Consider the following 25,563-nt stretch of genomic DNA (forward strand, 5'->3'; position numbering starts at 1 on the left):
AAAACAAATATATATATATATATATATATATAATATATATATATATATATATATATATATATATATATATATATATAATATATATATATATATATATATATTATATATATATATATATATAATATATATATATATATATATATATATATATATATATATATATATATATATATATATATATATATATATATATATATATATATATATAAAACCAGTCCTTAATTTGTATTTTGAGAAATCAAAATTTTCAACTGAAATTGTAATTAATCCCCACTAGAGATAATATAAATAATATAATTTTTAGTTTTAATTCCCAGCATACAATCTACAATTACGGCATTGGCAACAATTACCGACTTTAGCGGTCATATCAAGTAAATATAAATCGAGATAGTGTAAAAAATCATCTCCACGAAGTGAATGTTTATAGACTAAAACCACTTACTTTACAGAAATAATCACATTGCAAGAGTATGCAGATAATCAGGAAATGTTAAAAAAATACCATAAAGATAAGAAAATACTTCCACTATATAATTCGAGGACCCAAATACCATCTACTTCGCCTCATAATACAAGGAAAAGTAAAGGGAAAGAGATGGATTGGTAGAAAAAAATTTCATTGCGCAATATTAGACAATGCTGTACTGCCACAGTAGAATAGAAGAGTTATTTCACGCAGGAGCCGATAGAAAAGCCGAGGTTTCAGAAAATTGTAAACATGATAACGACCAACCTCCGAATACGGACACGTCAAAATAATGTATATTTATCCAAATTGTATTAGGATTTTCCTTGATATTTTAAACTCAGTTTTTCTAGCAATAATATCCACCATTTGCTGACTATTACCTTGCAGTTTTCATATTCGCACGTACATTTTGTCTTCTTGTGAAAAAATAGTCTATATAAGAATAATTTTGCCCACTATTGTATGTGATAAGTTGTTCTCTGTAGTTTTTCCTAGTAGTCTTTACCCAGAAATCCTAACGGATGCCCTGTTTGCTTCTGGAACATTTTACCTTTACTTTCTGTAACATTGGAAAGCGTCTTTTAAATATTATGTCCTATAATGTTTTTTTCGGCATTTTAGGCCTGAATTACATTTCTACCAGCTTCAAGTCCAGCAAGCACAGGATATTTAGCCAAGATACCACTGATGTAACCAAAGTTCTGTAAAGTTCAAAATTCCTACTGTAAGGACTGCCCTTCATTATTTATGAAATTTATATATATATATATATATATATATATATATATATATATATATATATATATATATATATATATATATATATGTATATATATACATATATATATATATATATATATATATATATATATATATATATATATATATATATATATATATATATATATATATATATATATACCGCAAATACATATAAATTGTTATTAAATATCCAATCATTCATTCCCCTTAAGGAAAATAATTGCTGGTCTGATTTTTACTAATGAAGGGTTAGACCAAATGCGTTCTCGTCTTCTTTTCCACGATGGGAACTCAAGAAGACAGACATCGAGTACATTCCTCGAATATTTTCAGTCTGCTCACGTCTACCACTTACATATAGTTATAATAATGATACCTTTTACCTTTTCTCATGGCGTGCTGTGTCTCAAATCGGAATCGAAATAATTTATTTTATTTAAGAAAGCGTATAATTTGATGGATTACTCTGTGGGATATATAGTTTAGAAACAGGACGAAAATATTTCGGCCAGGCTCGAGTTTGGACGTTTCGTCGCTGGTTTCGTTTGATATGAGTGGAAAGCACGCAGGAGGTATTATTTCAGAGACAATTTATAATAGTTTCTTTACAATTAGTCAAAAATTAATAGTATGTAAGGGTAATATGGGGGCCAATGCAGTGAAAACGTTTTAACCGTTTGCCACAAGATTGTCTGAAATTTGAATTTCGAACATGAATATTTGCAATACCTTTAATAATCCATAAAATATTTAAATAAATTCAATAAAATTTAATTTACTAATTTAACAGTTAATAAAATAGAAGAAATTGGGCGTTGGTTACAATATATTTTTGGATATTTAACTTCAAAAAACTAGGAAACGGTTTTGTTGAATAAATGCAACGATTCAAATTAATAAAATTAATATAATATATTGAATTAATGTAGTAAAAATGGTCGCAGAAGATTTGTTTTTACCTCAAAAAAATTTCAAAATTTGACGTTTTTACTAAATACTATTCCAGAGGATGATAAATACTGTTGCAATTTTCTAATTTATAGGCATTTCCCACAATTCGTCTCGCTTCTAAGTATCAACTTGAAATTTGGAGATCATAGATTTCTTCTTTTTATGTAGATATGGCTCTGTGTGTTGTTCAATGTGCCTCCAGTAAATTGTCGTTCCATCGTGGTGTTCCTACTGATCGTCTTTCTATTGGGGAACCGTCTCTTGTCATCTTTACTACTCTATTTGTTGTCATTCGGCTTATATGATCGTTCCATTCTACTTTTATATTTCTTATCCAGTTCTTAATGTTCTCCACCTTCTGTACATCTACGTTGTATATCTACTTCTGGCTCTGTCTCATAGTGTCTTACCATCAATTTTTCATCTCAACACTCAAAAGTGTTTTCATCTCTGCTGTTTCTAACATCCTTTTTGTTCTCTCTGTGTCACTTCGTGTTTCTGCCGCGTATGTCAAATTGATCTGATGACTGTTTTGTAAATTCTTCCTTTCATTTTTTTTTCGATATTTAAATTTTTCCATATTGTTTTATTCAGGCAGGTTCAGTCTTTGTTTGCTCTATTTAATTTATCTTCCACTTCAGTTTCGAGCTTTCCGTAGCTAGATAATGTGATGCCTAGATATTTCAACTCAATTACTAGCTAGATAATGTGATGCCTAGATACTTAAACTCCATTACTTGTTCTATTATCTGACCTTTGAACTCCAATTCACATCTTAGTATATTTGCTGCTGTAACCATGCATTTTGTCTTTTTGGGGAAATTAACATGTTAAATTTTCTGGAGGTTATACTAAATTGGTGCAGCATACGTAAATTATCTTCACTTTGAGAGAGTAGTATTGCGACTTTAGTTCTTACTTTTTTAATTATTTCATCCATAATCAGCTTGAACAATGGAGGACTCTGGGAAATTTCCCTATCCTATCTTATTGCCAGCTTCAATAGGATCGGTTAGTTCTTCATCTACTTGTACTTTTATTGTGTTGTTTTGGTAGATATTTTCGATGGTTTGGACTATCCCTAGAGGTATCTCTCTTACGTACAATAAGTGGAGAACGTCCTTTAATTTGACCCGGTTAAATGCCTTCTTTACGTCTACAAAATATAGGTTGTAAAAAGGCCCAGAAGGAACGAAAGCTTCGAGATAATGAACCCCTGTACAAAATGACAATGTTGTTGTTTTCTTCGTCTGGTGTTGAATTAGTACTTTTGGTGTATTGATGTATAAAACAAATGTTTTCAATATTATTTACTGAAAGTGCTTCTTTCCAACACCAAGTAGTTACTAGGTTCAAAGAGACATGCATGATCTCAGCAATATTATTGTCATGCTTAATCCTAACTACTAGATCATCTAGATAATCCAGAGTATGGAACCCCTCTCATTTTAGCAGTTTTAAGACATAGCCCAACTCAAAGGATTAATGGAAAGAAGTAAACTGTAATTTAAAACTAAAGCCAGAATTATAAATAGCATTCTTATATCTACAATAACATATGCATCGTTAGCAGCTTGGAGTTGCAGCTATAAAACAAACAAACAAAAATATTCAAGTGGCTCAGAACAAATACCTGAAAGCAGCAGGAAAAGTACCTAACTTCGTAGCATATAGACTGCTATATAGAAACACTATGCAGAAAAGAGTACTTAAAAGGATAAATAACAGGGTATCCACATATTCAACGTGCTAACCCATCACCCAAACAGCATACCCCTGGGGAGCATGTAGACTACGATACAAAATATAGAATCCAATTTTATGCTTAAAACATCAATTAAGAGAATACAACATATAAAATAACAAGATTAAGTTTGTTACAAAATAGTTTAGTCACTGCTGAGATCAATTTTCTTCTAAATTTAAAGCATACTAATATTACTAGTATGCTCTTATATTATTACTAGGATAAAGAAAAAGTAACAGATACTTACAAAAATCCAAAAAAAAACACAAATAATATAAAAAACCGACAAAAGTCACTAAAGATATTATAAAGCAACCTCAAAGCACTATCAGAGCACTTAATCTAAAGCGATGCCTAGATGTAAGAACACACAAAACGAAACATCATCAAAAGAACGCAAAGGAAGAAAATAAGAGAAAAACATCTCACGCTACCAAAAAAGAAGAAGAACAAAAGGTGAACTTACCACTACACAGACCATTTACACAAAGTTATACGTATGCAAAGAACAGTCTTCACTACGGGGTGGTGGGAGAGCATCTGGGACAGTCAATTGGTGAGGATCCCTCTCTGGCTAGCACAGGAATTATCTCTATGCACCACAAGTCATGGATGTACTACTAGAAGAAGAAATATACTACGTATGTGTGCAAGATCGTCAACTACTATTAACTTAGTGAACAACTGTAAATTCTATAAGAGAAACACTCGCTCATAATTGTTTATTTAGGTGCTGGTATTATTTTTAATATGAAAATAAGTTATATGTAAATTTATCAATTAATATAAATATTGTGTGTATGCAATCAAATTACGGTACCTGTGATGTTGATCTAACACTTCTTCTTCTTCCACAGAGCACTGGTGGAACTCAGATGGGGCAGAATCTTCTTAAAGCCGCGTCGTCAGGTTTACACAAAATACTGAAGTGTATAGCGCGCTGATTTATACAAGACTGTGGCTGAAGTGCGTGTCGTCTCGTAGCTTCGCTTCCCTTACACACACGTTAATTAAAGAATAAAATATAAAAATAAAATAATAAAAATTATTAATAAAAACTAAGAATATGTGTGGAGGGACGTTACACTTAGTAACTCTTGAATCTCGGTTTCCCTGCAAAACGTCTCCAGAAATCCATTTCCGCTTGTAGCAAAATACTGGGGTGTGTAGGAGGAGAGAGGTATAAGAAGAGTGGTCTATATATATATATATATATATATATATATATATATATATATATATATATATATATATATATATATATATATATATATCTATATATATATATATATATATATATCTATATATATATATATATATATATATATATATATATATATATATATATGGGATAAAATAGATAACAATTAAGTAAAGAAGTATGAAAAAAAATATTGGACGGAATGTGGCTAGGCTAGCAATGTAGGCAAGAGAATGACCACTAGAAACTCAAGGATGGATACGGCCAATTTGCATGCATTTTAAAGACAGTAAATCAGGAAAATATGTATGATGGATAGAAAGAAGATAAGAAAAATGAATAGATACAATGAAAATTAACAAAGAAAACAAATTGAGGGCGCCAGAAGAGGGATACTACTCTAAAAAGAGTAACGGTCACTCTTCCAGGTATCGTATACTGCTAAAATTAATTAAAGTTGATTTAATAAACAAAAATGCTGTAAATGTAAAAAGGTAAGGAAATATTAATAAAAAAAATTATATGCAAAACAAATTCAAGTTTATTAAATATAACTTCTTAGATTTTGACAATCTCTAAGTTACCAAAAAGTATATGAAAATTTCACAATATAATATTTAAAAAAAAATGTTGAAAACAACTATAATAAAAAGTTGAAAATTACACAGAATAACTCTGATATAGAGTGTACAACCTACATCTAGGTTAAAAAACAACCTTAAACAAAATAATGCTAACGTTGGAAGAACGTATAGCCAAGTAAATATATCATACTAACCTACAATATGACCAACAATATTGTTAAACACCTCTAAATTCAAATATAAACAAAGTAATATATATAAATAGGAACAAGCCAAGTTAAACAATTGAAACGGTCTATTATCCTGAAGGGATAATAGCCAGAGTTATAACGCAAGATGAAATATAAAAAAATTAGTTAAGTAAACACATAATGAAATAATTAAAGTTAATAATGAAATAAATGGTTAATACAAAAAAACAATGGAAGATAATCTCTGGGTAGAATTTGAGCTCAAACTTACCGATACCTTACACCAAGGGGAGTTATATTAATTAATATATCCTAGGTGAAACAGTTGTCTGGAAGGATACTCCCGAATGGCTTCGGTGTCCCAGCGAAGTCCTCCTTGAGGTCCGAAATTAGCACGGAGCTGGTGCTAATTGGCTCAGTTCTGATGATTACGGTCCTGCCCTACCTCTAGGTGCAGGCTGGAGAAAAAAATGAGGGTGGAGTAGAAAATACTCACTGGCTTGTCCCAATGACCCTGATTCTAATAGAGTTGAAGTGGTACTCTCCCTCGGATGTTCTGAGGGAAATTTATAATTCCATGGTAGGTGGCTGAAAACAATTTCCCGTTACTTCTAATCTCAACATTGATAAAAAAGAAATTAAAGAAGAAGTGAGGAAAGTTTCTTTCAGAATAAGAAACCGGAGCAAAAAGATAATTATAGTAGATAAAAAAAAACCCATCCAATCGGATGTAGCGTGGCCTTGCTTCACATAGAGTAAAAATATAAGGCCTTGAACAAAATACTATATTAAAATATGAAATAATAAATCTAAATAATAGGATATGGATAAAATACTCTAATGTTCATTAAAATATCTGTGGAAATTGTAATAGATGTTAGAGATTTACGGAAAATTCAGAATTTTAATCAGATTCATGCCGGAATGATTGTAAGCGGCCATACTATACTTGAATTCGTGGCCCAAGGTCATTCTAAATACCTTAAGGATGTGGGATGTGGGAACAAAAAGTTAGTTTTTATAATATAAAAAAAATTATTATTTACCAGATAGCTAATCAATTCCGTGCTAGAAATCTCACTTCAGCTTCCCGAGTTTCCGAAAACACCGTCAATTAAATTGTTATGGTTATACTTAGAATATTTAACTTCTTGAAGTGAAGGAAATTCTATGCATTAATTGGATTTTCTTTCGCTAACTACCACCTTTGTACCACTTCAAACTCTCGATCACAAGTGAATTTTAATTCACAGTTAATTAACCAAGAAGAGCCATTTTCCACTTCCCCTAATCTCCTGTCATCTCTTTGGTTCGCAATGGTACCAAATTAGATCAGAGTGACAACTTAAATTATTAAAAATACACACTTAATGGGCAAATGAACACTTAAAGTTAGGCAACCCATACTACATCTCTGAAATTATTTTAATATAAATTGTTTATTATTTTAATATAAATTGTAATAAAAGTAACGACTGTTACACGCTGCCTGAAGTTTTTTCTTGTATCGTTCATTTATCTACCATACTTCACTGCTGTAACTCATTATACTTTGAATAATTGTATTATACATCCTACGTTTGTTACCATTTTTTTAAATGCGATCATTTTTATTTAGGTAAAACATCAAGATTATTAAACGTTAGAATAAGTGAACATCAATCTTATATTAAAAAATAGAGAATTTGATAGATCTCAACTATGTAAACATGCATGGGAAAATGATTATATGGTTTAATGGGACGATTCAAGTATAGTCCTAAAAGAAATTGATGGTAAAAAGAAAATAATCAAAGAAGCGGCTCTAATTATGCTAAATGAGACCAACTGTGTCACAAATTCCTCGCCAGAATGCAGTAGGATTTGGTTAACCATATTAAAAGAGGAAGTTAATAAAAAGAAAAGATCACTATTAGTAAGTCAGTAACATATAGAAGATACATAATTTATGTTTTTAAATAACATACATATAAAACCAGAGTTTGGTGTTTATTGAGAATAAACTAAATGTAAGACCAAATACGTTTTTTTCTTATGATTTACTATGGAATCACCAACAGGAGAATTTTACTATTATCATGGCTTGTGTTTTTAAAGACGAATTACATGCTATGATTTTTCTGACGGATATTCTCAAGTTTAAGTTGATTTTATGTAATCGAATGAACTACCTTACAATAAAGTCGTCCCAGGAACGCAACTCAGCAATATTGGCAATATCAATTTAAAGTTGTCTACTTTAAAATGTATAATACAAGTCTAAATTGTCTATATGAATGAGTCAGATAAAATTAAGTTATTGGAAGAATTTTTCACCAAGTAACAAAGAACAAAATTTGTTTAATTTGTTAATGTTTTGTATTTTGAGAACGATTTGCGAAGTCAAAATGAAAACGTCAATAAACTTATTTTAAACTCAAATTGTGGCTTATTCCCAATAAAAATATTAATTTGTTACTATATGTTATTGCTTGTTCTCTACAGTATATTAGTTACAACGGGTACTGCTTTTCTTTCCTGGTTGTTTTTTTCTTTTATCGTATAGTCTACATTCTCTTTTTTTTTGGTACATACCCAGGTACTTATATGTGTCACGTCACAATGTCTGATAATCTCTCCATCTTTCAATGCGAGTCCGACACACATATATTGTCTTTTTTATGTCTATTTCAAGCCCCCATTTTTTATATTCCTCGATTAATTTTCTTGTCATTATTCAATATCTTCAAACTCTTCTGCTATTACTAGCTGGTCATCTGGAAATAATAATGTTGTATTGCAAATATTCCATTATGCTATTAGAAAAATAGCATTTAGCGAATTAAATTATTAATGTCTTTTTTTTAATTCCAACTTGTAAATTATATAAATTAAATTAATTTTTTAACTATAATAATATATAATAGTACCTAATTGAGATCGCCCAATTTATGGTAATTGGCCTTAAGTACTTAAGTATATACCGTAAATACCAAAGTACTATAGTGAATGTGCAAAGTTTACTAACGTCATTAATTGTTCAATAGTCTTACCATTTAATACCAGTATAGATTTGTATTTATTCGTAAGGTGGCAATGCCTACCTTTTCGCTCTAAAAGACTGTCTTCTGTCACACACATCAGATGGAACGAGAACCGAACACAGACTGAGACAAAAAATACAGCCATATCCGCAAATTTCGCACATATGAAAAGTACTTTTTCTAAGTATTTCAATCTAATTTAGATAACAGAAAATAGACTCTGTGTGTCTTTGAATTACGTTGACTCGTTGAACTGTTTGAAAATACCTCTATCTGCCGGAAATAAATTTCTGTAATTCATTTCTCAGTCTGTTTTAGGTTCTAGCTGCACCTGATGAGTTCTTAACAAATACGAAACATGTCATACTGTAATGTAAACGTAGACAGTCTTTTAAAAAGAAAATACACTTTAAACTACATAGGTTCTGCATTTAATATTTGACAATTCTTTTATCTTATATTGCGTCCAAAATAATATCTAGTATAATAAGCTAATTGGATGCAGTACGAACGGTTTATAACAGACATCTTTCAAAACAAAATACAATATCTAAACAAAAAACGATAAGGACATACAGAGCAGTATATAATTTATTGGAAATTTGTGAAACATGGGTATTCAATCAAAATAATATACAAAACAAAAGATAGAAAAGGAATATTGACCTGGAAGTTTGCCGGTATAGTAGGAAAATATCGTCTCTTAAGTTAAGTGAATTTTAAGTTAAATATACCCGTTAAAAAATTACAGGAGTACGTTGGTGAAGTTCCTGAGTAGGGGTAACATCAGAGACTCTGTAAGTCAGCTTATATTACATCAATTATTAGTAATAAACAAAAAATATCTTTTTGACGACATAACAAGAACCACCGAATATTTCAAATAAGAATTTCTTATCTTTTTTGTTTTTGCACCAATTAGCTTAATTGTCTAGTTATAGTTTTGATACAGAGCCGTATTTAGATCTAATGACTAGTTTCAAAGTTTATTTAAATGGATGATATTATTTCCGAATTAGCTCAGGAAATGAGCTGTATTTCACCACCAACAGTTAAACAATCGTACTCATCAGTAACCAGTACTTTTAATTTTCCATCCAGAAAGCAAGCTATTGTATTTACTTCATTAGAAGAATTTAGTAAAATTAGAAGATAACCTTGTATCACTAGGATCAGTTATTTCTTCAAGATATATTGTTCTCTTCACGTATATCTAACAACAGGATTTGTATTTCTTTATCTAACAAAGAATTAGTTGACAAATTTATCAATGTTCATCAAGGAACAATCGTAGTAAAAATGAAATTAATACAAAGAAGAAGATTAATTACTCCTAGTGAACGACTAATATTATCCAATATATGCCCATCAATTCCACATAATATTCTAGAATCAGAACTACAAGAACTTGGTTTTAAACTTGTCTGTCATATCATTCCTTATATAGAATTGGCAAATCTCGTCCCGAATTTCAACATAATATACTAAGTTTCCGTAGGCAGTTATTAATTTGTTGTTAATTTGTTATGACAATACAAATTATAGAATTTTTTTGTCTTTATATAAATCCTGTTATATTTGTAAAAAGATTATAATAATAAATAACACAGTGACTACAGCAGACATTATAACCGACGTAACACAACACTCAGCACAAATCCATTCAGAACCAAATTATTTGGTTCAATACACTCAATCTAAACAATACAAAAATAAAGATGTAGATGTAAATAAACCAAGGTTAAAAAACGATAACCCGCTTACCAATGAGGGTATAAACGTTAATGAAACACGATCAGAAACTAATGAATCATTGATCACTTCCCCAATTAACACAGAACCTACACTGCAAACACAGAGCAAAAGAGCTTTCCCAGAAACAGTTACACCACCTGAAACTCCTAAATGCTTTATACGGCCTGCTATATATTTATATATATATATATATATATATATATATATATATATATATATATATATATATATATATATATATATATATATATATATATATATATATATTTATATATTATTTTTGAAGACGACATAAACGAAAGTGTTCTTAATTACCAAGAAACGATACACTTTTTTGAAGACGCGTATGGTCCACCCGACCCACTGAGTGTTGCTCAAACTTTTACAAAAGATATTAAGGGGTTACTAAAATTATTAGACAACATCTACCCTCTGTTTAATGAAAAAATAATGAAAATACGTTGCACAAAGATTAAACGCAAAATATCAAAATTGCTCGATACAATTTTCTTTTCTGAATTAGACAGTGATCAAGTACAGGAATAAAAATTAACATATAGAACAAAAATGTCAATTCTTCAGTGGAACATAAACAGTTATTATACACAACTAGAAATATTTAAATTATTAATTACTAAACACTCACCTTCAATAATATATCTCCAAGAAACGAATTTTACTGACCAAAAATTAGCAATATTAAAGGCATTTACAGGTTATCATAAAACAGACGTGATTTTAAAAAAGCCATTGGAGAGGTTTCTATTTATGTTAATAACTCATTGGAATCTAGACAAATACCTTTAAAGACAAACCTTGAAACAGTAGCAGTAACCATATAAACTCCAAAAAATTTTAAAATCTGTGACATGTATTTTCCACCGAATACTGATATAAATATAAAAGAGATAACTCATATTATAGGTAAAATTCCATCGCCTAAGATTATAATAGGAGATCTAAATGGACACAATCCACTTTGGGGATCTAATAGATATAACAAAATAGGATACATAATAGAAACTGTCATTAATAATTCCAACTACTTAACGATGGATCTCCAACGAGATTTAACTCTTTTACTGGAAATACTAGTTGTATTGACTTATCTCTTGTAGATCCTTATTTAGTACAAAACATAACTTGGGAAGCCAAGGTAGTACACAATTGTATGGAAGCGATCAAGTAATGAAAACTTTTCTCAAGAGTTTTTAGGATGTGCAATGAGCAAAGTACTAGAAAAATTAATTAACCAACGCCTTATTTGGATACTCGAGCAAAGATCTATTCTATCTAACAAACAAAGTGGATTTCGTAAAGATATATCAACTCTAGACAACTTAGTTGACCTCGAGTCTGAAATACATGAAGCGCTAGCAAATAATCAAAGCAGCATAGCGCTATTTTTTAATATAACCAGAGCATTTGATACAGTTTGGCGCCATGAATTAATTAAAACTTTACAGAAATTAGGTATACAAGGAAATATGCTAAACTTCATTACTAACTTTTAAAAAAACCGAAGCTTCCAAGTAAAAGTAGACGATTCCATTTCTAAAATAGGAATACAGGAAAATGGTACCCCTCAAGGATCATCGATTAGTGTTACTCTTTTTCTTATTGCTATTAATAGTATTATGAAAAATGAAACTCCACCAGCAAAGAGAAGGCTATACGCAAATGATCTCATAATTTATTGTAAAGGAAGAAACATAGAACTAATTAAACAAACCTTACAAGATACTATTTCTGCATTAGAAAAATGGTCAATAAAATCGGAAATGAAATTTTGCTCCAACAAAAGTAAATGTATCCATTTCACCAGAAAACGTAATGTTACTAGTCCAGAACTTACAATCTGTAATACAAAAATAGAACATGTTGATTGTATCAAATTCCTTGGAATTAATTCTGACAAACATTTTAAGTTTAAAGCAACATATTTATTATCTTAAAACATCTTGTCAACAATATTTGAACATAATGAAAGTCTATCTACTAAAAATTGGGAATGTGATCAAGATATCCTATTGACAGTATATAAAAGTCTTATTAGATCTAAAGTCCAGTATGGTTCAATATTGTATGGGTCTACCAGTAAATCACTTTTAAAAGAGTTGCACACAAACCAAAATACTGCTGTAAGAATAGCCTTAGCAGCTTTTTGTACTAGACCTACAAATAACTTATGTTTAGTAGGAGAAATGCCTCTGGAATTAAGAAGACAATATCTTAGCTTAGCATATGCTGCAAACGTTTCAGCAAATAGTGAAAATCTAGTCAGAAACAACGTCTTTGCTTCTCGTTTTACACACAACCTATCTTAACAAACAAAGATCTAAACCCGCTTTTTATGAAAGACTTAATCGAAGACTTGACAGAACCTACCTATAAGAAAGATTTTCATCACTGGATTTACTCGACGTTGAATGCACGGTAGCTTCAAGAATGGAATCAATCTCAACAAAAACTACGAGACATAAAAACAACAGTTACAAAATGGAAGAGTAAGTGTAGCAACAGGAAAGACCAAAATATAATAAACATACTGAGATTAGGACATACACGCTTAACACATGAATATCATATTACTAGAAGTGTTCATCCAATGTTCAGTAAGTGTTCAACAGTTCAAGTGTTCAACATTGCTTAATCGAATGCCCTGCATATTCAAATGAGAGGAAAAAGTGTAACCTACCGACAAAGTTACGCGAGTGTCTAGAAGAAAACTGTGTCTATTCGTCAGTTTTAACTTTTCTTAAATCAATAGGAATATACAACTAAATATAAACATCAGTGCGTGTACAAATAAATGTGTAATAGTCAATGCATCTATTAACCAATGTACTTAGTATAACTCACATTTATGTATGTAAAAATCTATATGTCGAAATCAGTATAAATATATTAAGTATCCATAAATGTAAAAAAAGATTGTAATACCGAGCGGCGCTAATAACCACATAGGTTGATGCGCCTTAATTGTAAATAAAAAAAACCTCTATGCAGAATATACAGTGGGACCACAGGTAATGACAATGAAGTAGAAGAACGACAACAGAACTATAGTATAACCAGACCTACGAAAAAGAAATGGTTTTTGAAGAATAAAAGAAATTGGTAAAGAAAATAGTGCCATGGCTCTATACGCCTAAGTTTCTATGTATACAAATATTTTTTGCTTTCAATAGTCCTGTATAGAGAGATCGTTATAATCTTCTGCCATACGAACTGACCTATTACGCATTTCCAAATGGAGTATAGTTTTTAAAAATTTTAGTATACATTGCTTTGCGAGATATTTTGGTTTTATTATTGTTTTGTTTTATACAAATTATCATTGACACATTAAGATATGAGTGAAAAAATTATTTTTTGTTAATGTTCCGAAATAATTTAAGTAAATCAGATAATATTACCATCATGAATGAACCTTTATCTTTTAAAAACAATTTCTCTGTGAGATTAAGGCTGCGTTTATTCCATCCCGACAAATTATTCTGTCTTAAGAAGGAAGTCAAACATCTCTAAGGTAATTTATGAGGTTAAAGAGACGCCGGCCTCACAAAGCCATGGAGGCACAGGAAGATAACACAATAGGAATGTGTAAAATATACAGAGATAAGATTTTAGAGGGAAAATTAGCGCTTTCTCTCTATTATCAGCAGCGCCACCGCATTAAGAGCAAACACCAGACAATTTAGATAAATCCGATCTGTATACAATTCATAGTCAAGGCCAAAATGATATAGTGAGGTTGCTTAATTGACCGAATTCAGAGTTCAGATTTCTTCTGAAAAGAAAAAATAAAAACAAATTCTCTTTTTATTTTTTATTCTTTTTCCGAAATGAATCAAAGCAATATTCTTATCTATACGAGAAAACAATACTAGTGGGGAAACTATATATTTATATATCATCGACGTGTATCCTGAAGATGGATTGAAGTCTATTACTTCGTATTCCTAAGAAAAATCAAAACACCAATTCTCACAATTTAGATTAATTAGTCTAATGAATAATGGAATGAGGAAAAAGGAATTAACTTTAAGGAAATCTACGTAAATAACTTATGGTACGCAGATAAAATATTAGAATAATAAATATTTAAATATAAAATAAAATAACTTATATAAATATGTTATTATAACTAACAATATTAAAGATTTGCGGGAAGTAATATCTGCTATAACAAGAAAAGACCACAGAAAGATACAAAAATAAATATAGAGGAAGCGTGTAACAGCTGTCATATGCAAACTAAATCAACAGAATAGTATATTTCTACTACAGATTCGATTTTCTCGACGGAGGTTAAAGATCAATAGGACAATATTGACTTCATTTGCAGCTACTTTAAATAGTTGGTTTGTCGTATAAGTTTTTTAACCAAGAAGTTCTTAAGATTGAGAACATTGCATTTTCGCATTTTTGTTTTAAGTCTTAGATTAATCCTTTTTCTACGCGTGTTTTTGTTTCGTGTAATTGATCTAGCATTTCAGTGTGCCAGCTACCCAAATGTTTATATTTGGTTAATTTGTATCTTGCACGAATCATTCAAGCTTCTTTATATATGTAGTACCTTGGTTCCTGGAGAGCAGCCGATGTCCAACATAGACAAGATCAACATGAAAAAAACGTATCACAAACTCTTCCTTACTAAAGGTAAAAACTTTACCTTTATTATAAATATTTATTCCATATTACTCCATGCTGCTAAAAGTTACATGTTACTCGATGAAATCTACGAGACGAATTCACTATAAGACTCTTACAAAAATCCATATTTTAATGAGTAATGATTTTAAAAAAAATCTTCATTGTTGTATTAAAAATACACTTATGTTTAGTATTAAGTGAGATCTGTGTGTTATCCGGATATATTATACGTTTTATAATCCCTGAAATATAATAAATATTATTTTTATATGGGGTTACGCCACAATCGATTGTATTGAAAATCACATTTTAAATCATTTTCAAAAAATAAATTTAAAAGATTGTGTGAAAACTATGACCTCTTAACAAGAACTTAACAACTTAACAACTATTGAAAATCACATTTTAAATCATTTTCAAAAAATAAATTTAAAAGATTGTGTGAAAACTATGACCTCTTAACAAGAACTTAACAACTTATTCTTTACAAGAATTTAATAACTTATTGGTTATATGTTTCTCACATTTTTTTAAACCTCTTTTTTGAAAACGATTTTCGGAGTGGAAATCAACGGGGAGTGGAAACGTCAAACGTTGTTTAAAATGAAATTTTTATTCCAATCAAATGTGGATTAACCCTCTACAAACATAATGCTGAGCCTAAACATGCTACAAGTAAACAGTTTTAGAACCTTAAAACATGCTTGAAATTCAAAAATTTATGCTATTTTCTGGGATGTAATTCCAGGCTTCTTGAGTTCAGTGAGGAATGTTAAGTGGGTTATTTGATGATTAAATATTTTTACATTGTAATAAGCCACAACGAGTTGTTATAAAAATTAAATTTTATGTTTTCCAGTTTTGATTCCATGATTTCCAGTCCGTCAGTTGCTTTAGAAAAATTGCTAAAATCAAATTGAAGATATCGGTGCAGAAAGGAGGCAGCTCAATATTTTTACGATTTTTTGATTTTAATCAATGTACGGTAATTCAAAGGCGCTCTACCGATTTGTGCAAAAACGAGGCAGCTCCGCTAACTCGTAAGGGAAATATAATGAATATTCAGATATATGCTTATTAGATTCAGTGCACGAAGGAGATAGCTCAAGGAGCTGCTTCGTTTTTGCACAGAATAAATAATTCATTTTTTAGCCGCTTTCATGCAGCACCTGCAAAACATGCGTTTAGCAGGATGTTATTCATCTTTAGTTTACGTCGGCATTCTGTGCATTTTATTATATTTACTAACCATACCATTACCATATGTACAAATCGTGTGCCTCTAACCTTCTATCAATCTATTAATGTTGGTATTTTCTTGTTGACTTTTTTTAGTATTGGCTATGATCATCTGTGGTATTGGCAACTAGAGTTTGCTATATTCTGTTAACGGATTTGCTACACTTTTTTTTTTAATTAAGTAAGATGATTGCTTCTTTGATTTTTCTCCTTTTCATGTCTGTTTTTTTCATAACTATTTATGCATTTCTCTATGTGCTAAGTGTCCCAGGTATGTTAATGAATATATCTGTCTCCGTTTTTGATGTATGGTTTCTTACAAAACAAACAGGTGTGCATAACCTTCTTAGTTTAATTTTAAATTACTTTAAATTATTTGAAAACGTTTTCCTGAGTAGAAGTCGAAACGTCAAAAATGAATATAAAATATAATTTTCTACAACCAATGTGGGCTTAATTCCATATGATTCCGATCCCTCACCATTGGATATTTTAATTCTTCTTTACTATTAGCAAAAATTATATAGCGTATATGAAATTATATATTTTTTTCCATTAACTTTATACCTCTGTTAGGATAACCTTTTTTTTAATTTTCTACAAATAACTATTAAAAAGTAGATGAGATAAAATACGGCGATGCCTTACACCCTACCTAATTTCAATACTCTCACTGACCCAACTATCAATTTTTATAATTTCTGTCTGATTCCAGTACTACCTACTATTTGCATCAGATGTCTTTGTAGTAGCGGCAAACATTTTAAAGTATTTCAATGAATTTCTTATATCTCACGTTGTCAAAAGCTTTAGAATAATCCCCAAAGTATACGTAGACATCCTTGTTTACGTTTCTGCACCGTTGGATCACTACTTGTAAGCAGTTCACTATTCTCATATGTCGAAAACATTTCGAAAACCAAACTGCGACTTTTACTGACTCCACTTATTATATTTTGTTGAAGATTTTAGTAATTTGAAGGATTATGCTTATCAGTTTGGGTTGATTAAAATGTTTAGAGTTTAGTTTAGATGTTAGATGAATTTTTTTCTATTATAATATAACTGTTAAGGGGGAGTGCTATAAATACACGGTGAAACATTGGACGTTTCTCACAATTATTTTAGGAAAAAACGCTACAGATTTAAAGCTAACTTTCGTTAGTTTGGTCCATTTATAATTAATGTATTGTAACACTAGTTTTAATTCTAACTAGTAATAAATGAAAAAGCCGTATACAATTTATTAACCACACATTGATGCTTAAGAACACTTATAAAATATCTACACATCTACACATGTCCTTACCGAATGCGTTTTTGTCTAGCAGGGGCCCCACTATAAACGAATCATTTTGGTAAAATGGGAGCTGGTACAGGAATTCCGAACGCTTATCGGCATTCCAATTGAATCCAGTTGTTATAAAGACATCGTATTGTTGGAACAAGAGCTACTAATTAGATAACAAGTATTAAGTGTGTTACAAAGTTGGACCCTATTGGGTGGTGGCATTCTGCACTTGCAGACTACCAATGAAATTATCAAAATGGAAGAGTTTTAACGTCTCATGGCGAGAAATATCAGTATTTACTGAAAAGAAATATAATAATATGATATACGTATTAAATATTTACCATTTTTTGTTTAATATTAATCCATATTAATCAAATAAAAAAATTAACTTTAAAAATTAAAATTTATAGGTTGCGTCGATAAAATATTTTAAAAAAGTAATCGACGAGACAATAAATTAGTTATGCTTTTTATGAAACATTTTTTGTTAATCTAGATATTTATTTTTGGCATGTACAGCTGGTTGCTTAAAAAACTAATACGATTCTTAAAGCGTATTTTGTAGAAAATTGATATAAAAATAAAAACGTTTATTGCCTAATAAAAATTTACATTACATTCAGGTATCTGATTCATTTTAGCCTTCTTTTTTCAGCGTCCCGCACTTGCACCGCCAGCTTCTTGGTTATTTCTCCTCTCGGCATCCTGGACTTCTTTGGGTGGATTTATCCTCGTCTTTTTCTGTAGGTACTAATTACGGCATCGTACCTACTTCCCTGCTTGGCTGTTTTCTGGCAACCATCCGGCTAGACCCTGATCAGATGGTCGATCAGTTTGTCTGGATCCTGTTTTGCTCGAGAATGTCCCTGGTTTTTCGGAGTCTTCTTGTAGCCTGGTGGAAGAAGAATCTGGTCCTTTTCTCGGCCACCTCCCTCAGTGGTGTGTACTGGAGCCTTTCTCTGATTGTTGCATACGTTACTCTGTTTTCCCATGATGTTCCGTCGATGATCCGGTAACATGATATTTCGGTAGCTTCTAATCTTCTCCAGTATGTCTCTGCTATGGAACTCCACACTGGGACTGCATACAGTATCACCGATCTCACGCAGGCCTGGTACAACTGAATTTTCTTGGCCTTGGACAGCGGGCTGGTCCTAAAAATGAAAGGGAGTATTAGTCTTTTAGCTGCATTAGCATTTACCTTAGTTTTTTGTGTATGCACCCGGAAGTTGAGTCTTCTGTCGAGGTGGACTCCTAGGTATTTGACTGAGTCTTTTTCCTGGATCCTGTTGCCTCCTACTCTCGTTTTGTGGTGCTCTCGTACCCTGGCTGAAAACTATGAACTGCGTCTTTTGGACGTTGATTTTTATCTTCCATTTTTCCGTGTATCTCGTGATTTTTTCCAAGTGGTTTTCCATATTCCTGATGATTCTTCCTCCGTCTGTTCCGGATGCATACACTGCTGTATCGTCTGCATAAAGAGCTGTTGAAGTTCTTGGATCTGTTGGTAGGTCTGAAACAAAAATGTTATATAAAATTGGAGATAAGATGCTGCCCTGAGGCATTCCTTCGTGTATATCCTGTATTGTTGACATCTTTTGGTCAGCTGAAACTTGAAACGTTCTGTTAGTTAAATATGTGTCACAGATGTTGATTAGGTAGTGAGGAAGTCTAGCTTTGTCCATCTTGAAGATTAGTGCCTTTTTCCAAACCGTGTCATATGCTTTTTCTATGTCCAGTATGGCTAATCCTGTCCTTTGGTTCCTGTTAAATTTTATTTTGGTGTCGCTGATGATTCTTGCTAATTGTAGTTCACAATTCCTTCCTTTTCTGAATCCGAATTGTTCTTCTTGGATAATTCTTCTTCTTTCTGTGTGCTTCATCAGTCTCTTGTAGATGATTTTTTCCAGAATTTTTCCCATAGTTTCTAGGAGAGAAATAGGCCTATAGCTTTCTGGTCTTCTTCCATCCTTCTTTGGTTTTAGAAGGGGTATGATTTTGGCGTGTTTCCAGTTGTTCGGAAAGTGTCCTTTCTCCAAGCAGTATTTGAAGATATAGTACAGTTGAAGATATAGTACAGTTGTACTATAATTTTCTTTGGGAGTTCCTTGTGGGTGATGTTATGGATTCCTTCTGGTCCTGGTGCTCTGCTTCCTTTCAGTTTTCTGATGATCCTTGCTACTTCGTATGGGCTGGTGTGGTCTTCTTCTTCTATTTGGAATTCGTTTCTTCTTTTGATCCTGTTGTATTCGTAGTCGACTTCTCTTCTTGTTCTTGCGTCCGACATATCCTAGTTTTGTCTGTGTATGGCTGCCATATTCCTTGCGATGGCATCTATCTTTCCTTGGGTTTCGTAGTGTGTTCCCTTGTTGTCCATAATTTGTGGCATCTTTTGTTTTCCTCTCCTCTTGGCTTTCAGCATCTACCATACATTTCCATGGTTTTCTTCAGCTTTTCTGATGTTGTTGTGCCACTGGTTTTCAGTAAGACTTCTCAGTCTTACTCTTATTTCTTCGGATAGGGTATCTCCATATTCCTTAAATTCCTGTCTTCTAGTCCTCTGGAATGCTCTTCTGGCCTTGTTTCTGTCCTTGATGATGTCCTGGAGTTCTGTTGGGATGATCAGTCCTCTGTTGTTCGTCATAGATTTCGGAATGTTGTGCCAATGGAACAAGCCATGGAAGAAAATTGAGCAGTGTATTTTAAAGGATAAATACTTATTATTTACGTACTGTTACTGTCACTGCCAAATCTTAAAATTTGTTAGTTAACTTATTCTGTTCAACTTCAAAAAAATGGCTCTACATGCTAGCAAAGAACTAAATGAATTGTTACGAAATTAGAAGATAGTTGGTCACTATCTGCCATAGCGAACAATTTTAAAGTAAGCAGAACAACAATTTTTAAAATTAATAAAAGATAGAAAGAACAAGAAACTCTCAAAGGAGAGCAAGGTTCTGAAATACCAAAAATATCTACCACTCATGAAGATTGTTCTCTTTTGGAAATATTAGAAGAGCATCTTTTTGAAGATGCGAAAACTGCAAGAATTATGTTACAGTTTCAGGGAAGAAAGGAAACAACTTGGCGCAGAATTAAAGCATCGCGTCTTAGGTACCCAACTGCATCAAAAAAACAAGCTCTTACAACACAACCGAAGCAATCGAAACTTATATTTGCTTAAAACTATCAGCTATAAAATCAAGATTTTTGGGACAGGGTAATATTTGCGGATGAGAAAATTTTTCAATCTTTTAAAAAGGGCAAAATTGGGGTGTATAGACCAGAAAATAATAGATTTAATCCTCTATATGTTGGTAGATATCTAGTAGTTGGTAATTTTAGCGCCAATGTATGGGAAGGGATTTCATTAAAGGAGTTTAAATTGTATGGCGTATTGATGGTAGGTTTGCTGGGCATCCGAATATTCTAGAAAACATCATGTTTCTTAGTGTAGAACAGTTGTATCCAGAAAATGATTTTATACTTTAACAAGATAATTGTCCTGTTCACACTGCAAATATAATAAACCAGTGGCTCCAGAATAACAACATCGAAACCTTACCATGGCCAAAATACAGTCCAGATTTAAACCCAATCGAGAATGTGTGGGGGTTTATGCTATAATGGTTGTATCGGCTTAATTTTATACCTCAAAATGCTGATTTGGAAAGAGCTCTGTGAAGAAGACAATTTCATAGTTCCTTTCACGCAGATGAACCGAAGACTACAAGCTCTTGTCAATGCTGATGGAGATATTACAAAATATTAATTTTATTTTTACATACCTAAATTTAGTAATGTTATGCTCTTCCAGGCCCTCGCTTTCTTTCGAGAGTTTCTTCTTCCCACCATTTTTTATTAATTAAAAAACTGTAGTTCTGCTTATGTTAAATGTTTTGCTGCCTCTGATAGTGCCCGGTTATCTTTTAATTTGGGTACAATTCTTGCTTTAATATATTGTTGAGTCAAGTCGTTTATTTTACTCCTTAATAACTAATAATAAAAATATAACAATAACTCTATTTTATGTAAAAACTATCATTTATATACCCTTTATAAAATGCAGGAATTCAAAATAATATCAAAATTTAGATCTTAATAATTATTACAATTTATGAATTAACATAACCTAATCAATTGTTTGTTTTTTGTTTGTTTATTTTATCATTTGTCTGTCATGATAAATATAATATAATGTCAGGCCAATTAAATACACTGCTCAAAATGATCAAATTTTACTAAGAGTCTTATAAGTTTTTTTAGAAACCAGCTGTACATCCTCGCATCATAGGAAATACATAAACGTATAGTTGCCATGGAGTTAACGTACTGTAAACAAGTTGGTGTTTAAATAAATTGATTTAAAATAAGTGTAACAATACAATGTACAAAAATTGAAAACTTGGCGTATATAATTATTTTAATATTAACATACGGATAACTAGATGTCAAAGAGGATGAATGTGTCGAATAAAAGATTTGTATAGCTTAGATTATAGATAAATGGATCGTTTTGCCACTTAGAACTCCTAAAAATATCTCAAAGATCTCTTGTGTATACTATACAATTGGTTTTAGGACCTACACTCATCTGCTATCATCAGAATGGCTATTCCACTTATATACTAGCTGAGCTAGAACTTCTGCAGCAAACAACACCTATATAATGTTAAAAGTCTTACAGTCACCAAAAATACTGGAGTTTCATTGGCTTTTAAACTAGGATACTAGAGTCCTAATGGAAAGACTTCGATATCCAATACTGATACTCGATCAGTTTTTCAGTAGTTTTAAGACGGTAACTAACGGTTCACTCGAATACTTTCAGCTTACTAGCAAAAACCCGCTGTTCCACGCCACTGGCGTGGGTTTAGGTTTTAATGGGTCCATAGTCAGTAACACTCGGTACAGGCAAAGCGGTATGATCACTTGAATTGCATTCATAGGAGTAATTATAACTACTACGCACCACTCTATCTTCTAGCCTGTGAGTAGAACCCTTGAAAGACAGGATATATTCAAAGTTCGGTGTAATTCAAGGACTCACCTAATTTCACGCCCACTCAAGAAACTGTATCAAAATAAATGCATTTTGACAGATACCTACGCCCAAGTAGAAAACTAACAAAGAAAATACTGATGTTAGGCGGAACACGACCGCCCATAGAGTACATATCGGCTGTGAGAGCCATATCCTATTCTGGCAGAACCAATGCCTCAAGTTGGCGCATGATTCGTAACGTGGAGCTCCACCTTTCCCGCTGTATCTGTGTTAAACTGGAATGACGAACCTTAAGCCCGTAATCTCTGCTGGAAGGATTGATGATGATCGCAAGTGAGACACACCACTTTTCACTTTTGACAGATCACCGCCAAGGAGTGCACTCCTCTATCACTTGTCTCAAAGGTTGTGCCTAGATAAAGTATGTCCTTGGGTAAGATGCTTATACTTCCGGCATTTTTTGTAGAGTTATATGGAATGAGGGCAAAGTTGTTCCACTAGATCTGATCTCGTATACTATAATTGCAGCCCAGTACGTCTAAGTACAGACGCGAAGTCTTAAACAACAGTCACCTTACTGCCTTATACGAATGCCTTCAGCAGGTTACATTCTGTGTGTATTGTTCTAATTCCGACACCTCAAACGACGGCCCTACTTCGCTCATATATTCTGTTAGTTTCCTTTTACGACAGCAGAAACCAGAACCCTAGCAGTATTGTTTGTAACCCTTGTTAAGTTTGATTAGTTTTCAGTAGTTCGTCTTCCGTTTCAGAGCTATAAACTGTAACCAGCTCCATAGTTTGCGGATTAGTAATGCTGTTTAGTTTGTTTGTTTTTTGGTCCATTATTGTCCCATATAAAGCTGTAGACTGAATAGTTACATCTAGCAAAGTCTCTAGGTTTCAAAGAAACATGGGTATTTACTGGCACTTGGAGTTGAACAGTTTGAGCTTTTTCTTTCGGTCGTGCTAGCCATACAGAATTAGCCACTACATAAGATTCCTTTTCCAGAATCGCTTTCGTATGGTGGCGTAAGACTTACATTTTAGCATTATTCTTAGTCATATTTTAAAATATAGATTAAACCAAAATCACAACTCAAACTGATGTAAAATTATTGATTGTCATTATTTTTCTAATTTCTATCTTTCTAATTTTCTAAGAGTTTCCTTTTTAATTTTACATTTTTGTCAAATTACCATCTTTTTTAAGGATGTATGTTCACATAGTTGCCAATTCTGTCTAGTATATTCTAAAATTTCTGTGATAAAACTTTCTTAAGTCAATATAATTATCGTATTTTTTGTTTTAGGAGAACGTTTGGAACCGTTTCATGGTGGATATTTTTAATTCTTAGGTAAGTGATTGTTTATTCATATTTTTGTTTTTATTTACTTAATTTTGTAAAGTAGTTGTTAATAGATAGAGAGTTAGGTAAAAGCAATTAAAAAAACAAAACAAACATAAAGCGAAGAAAATGGAATTATTAACTCAATTACCCCGAGCCTATATGAATATTTTCAAATAAAACAACTTTTAGGCCAAATTCGATCTGATTTGAACTTTTAACGCAATATATATAATTATCTCAATAGTAAAATTCGACTTTTTTGTTGTCCTTGGCCTAAAACTTCGCCTAGATTTTTGTCTCTGTAACCTTTTTTATTTTATCGAAATATCTTTCCTTGAACATTTATTTCAGGTCTGTCTGTAAATAGTGATACATAGGAGCTAGATCTGAACTATACGTTCGGTGGTTGGAAAAGCAATTTACGCATTACTGTTTTACAATGCAAGGATCAGATCATGATAAACATGCTTGACCTAATTAAAACATTCAAATATAAACTATTTATTTGGGGAAATCGACTTAAAAGTGAAGATCTAACGCACTTCCCAAAGTGAAACAAAAACAAATTTAGTTTAGATGATACTGCATAAAAGTTTTAATTATTTGGAAGACATATACTGTTTGTTTTCTTCTATTTTTTCAATACATCTAGACTCAGTACTTAGTGATATGCAAATGGAAGTGATAGTGCTGTGGAAGTGCCTGAATTTTACAAATCTTTACCGGCAAGATTTGAAAATCGCTATTCGAAAATTTGCATTTGAAATCATTTCTGATTGGAAGTACTTATCAGTGCGAGCCATTATTTTCTGTTATGAATGGAAATCTGTATTATTACCGCTCACCTTGGGTCAATTTTAAAGTAGTTTTGGAGAATAAAATTTTTCGCAAGTAGAAAAGGTAGTAGCAGAGAAGAGATGTCAAGTATCAGGACGTAAACAATAATATAACTTTATGTATGTTCATTACAAGATAATTTTCCAAAAAAATACTGTTTTATTTATTTTATTGTTTTATTTATTACAAAATACTATTCCATACTGTTTCTACAATCACTAATTTTTTTGCGGCCCACCTAAAGTTTTTAAGGCATTGTTTTTTAGCTTTGAAATAAAAAGCAAAAGTTTTACAACATCTTAGGACTCTAATAGAGGAAGCCAACAAACTTAACATTTAGTACAGTGACGGACTATTTTTCAATCATGAAACATACTTTGTTTTTGGTAGTTTGGTTTCAAAGCATATGGTATGTAGTTCTGTATTGTTATGCTATTTAAATTGTATTATATTGCTTACTTAGGAAAAATCCTGTCTATATTTATTAAATG

The 25,563-nt window shown here is 31.6% G+C and overlaps 1 protein-coding gene across 1 annotated transcript in view; it reads left to right on the forward strand.

Annotated features, from left to right (window-relative positions):
- LOC140447769 (LIM domain only protein 3) overlaps positions 1–25,563 on the forward strand; it is a 1,475,576-nt gene that overhangs the window by 822,052 nt on the left and 627,961 nt on the right. Inside the window, exon 4 of the mRNA XM_072540623.1 lies at positions 24,197–24,241. The gene's annotated coding sequence lies outside the window, so the exon portion shown is untranslated. The remainder of the gene's footprint in view (positions 1–24,196; positions 24,242–25,563) is intronic.

The sequence above is a fragment of the Diabrotica undecimpunctata genome, chromosome 8 (genome assembly GCF_040954645.1).
Source record: "Diabrotica undecimpunctata isolate CICGRU chromosome 8, icDiaUnde3, whole genome shotgun sequence".
Taxonomy (NCBI): domain Eukaryota; kingdom Metazoa; phylum Arthropoda; class Insecta; order Coleoptera; family Chrysomelidae; genus Diabrotica; species Diabrotica undecimpunctata.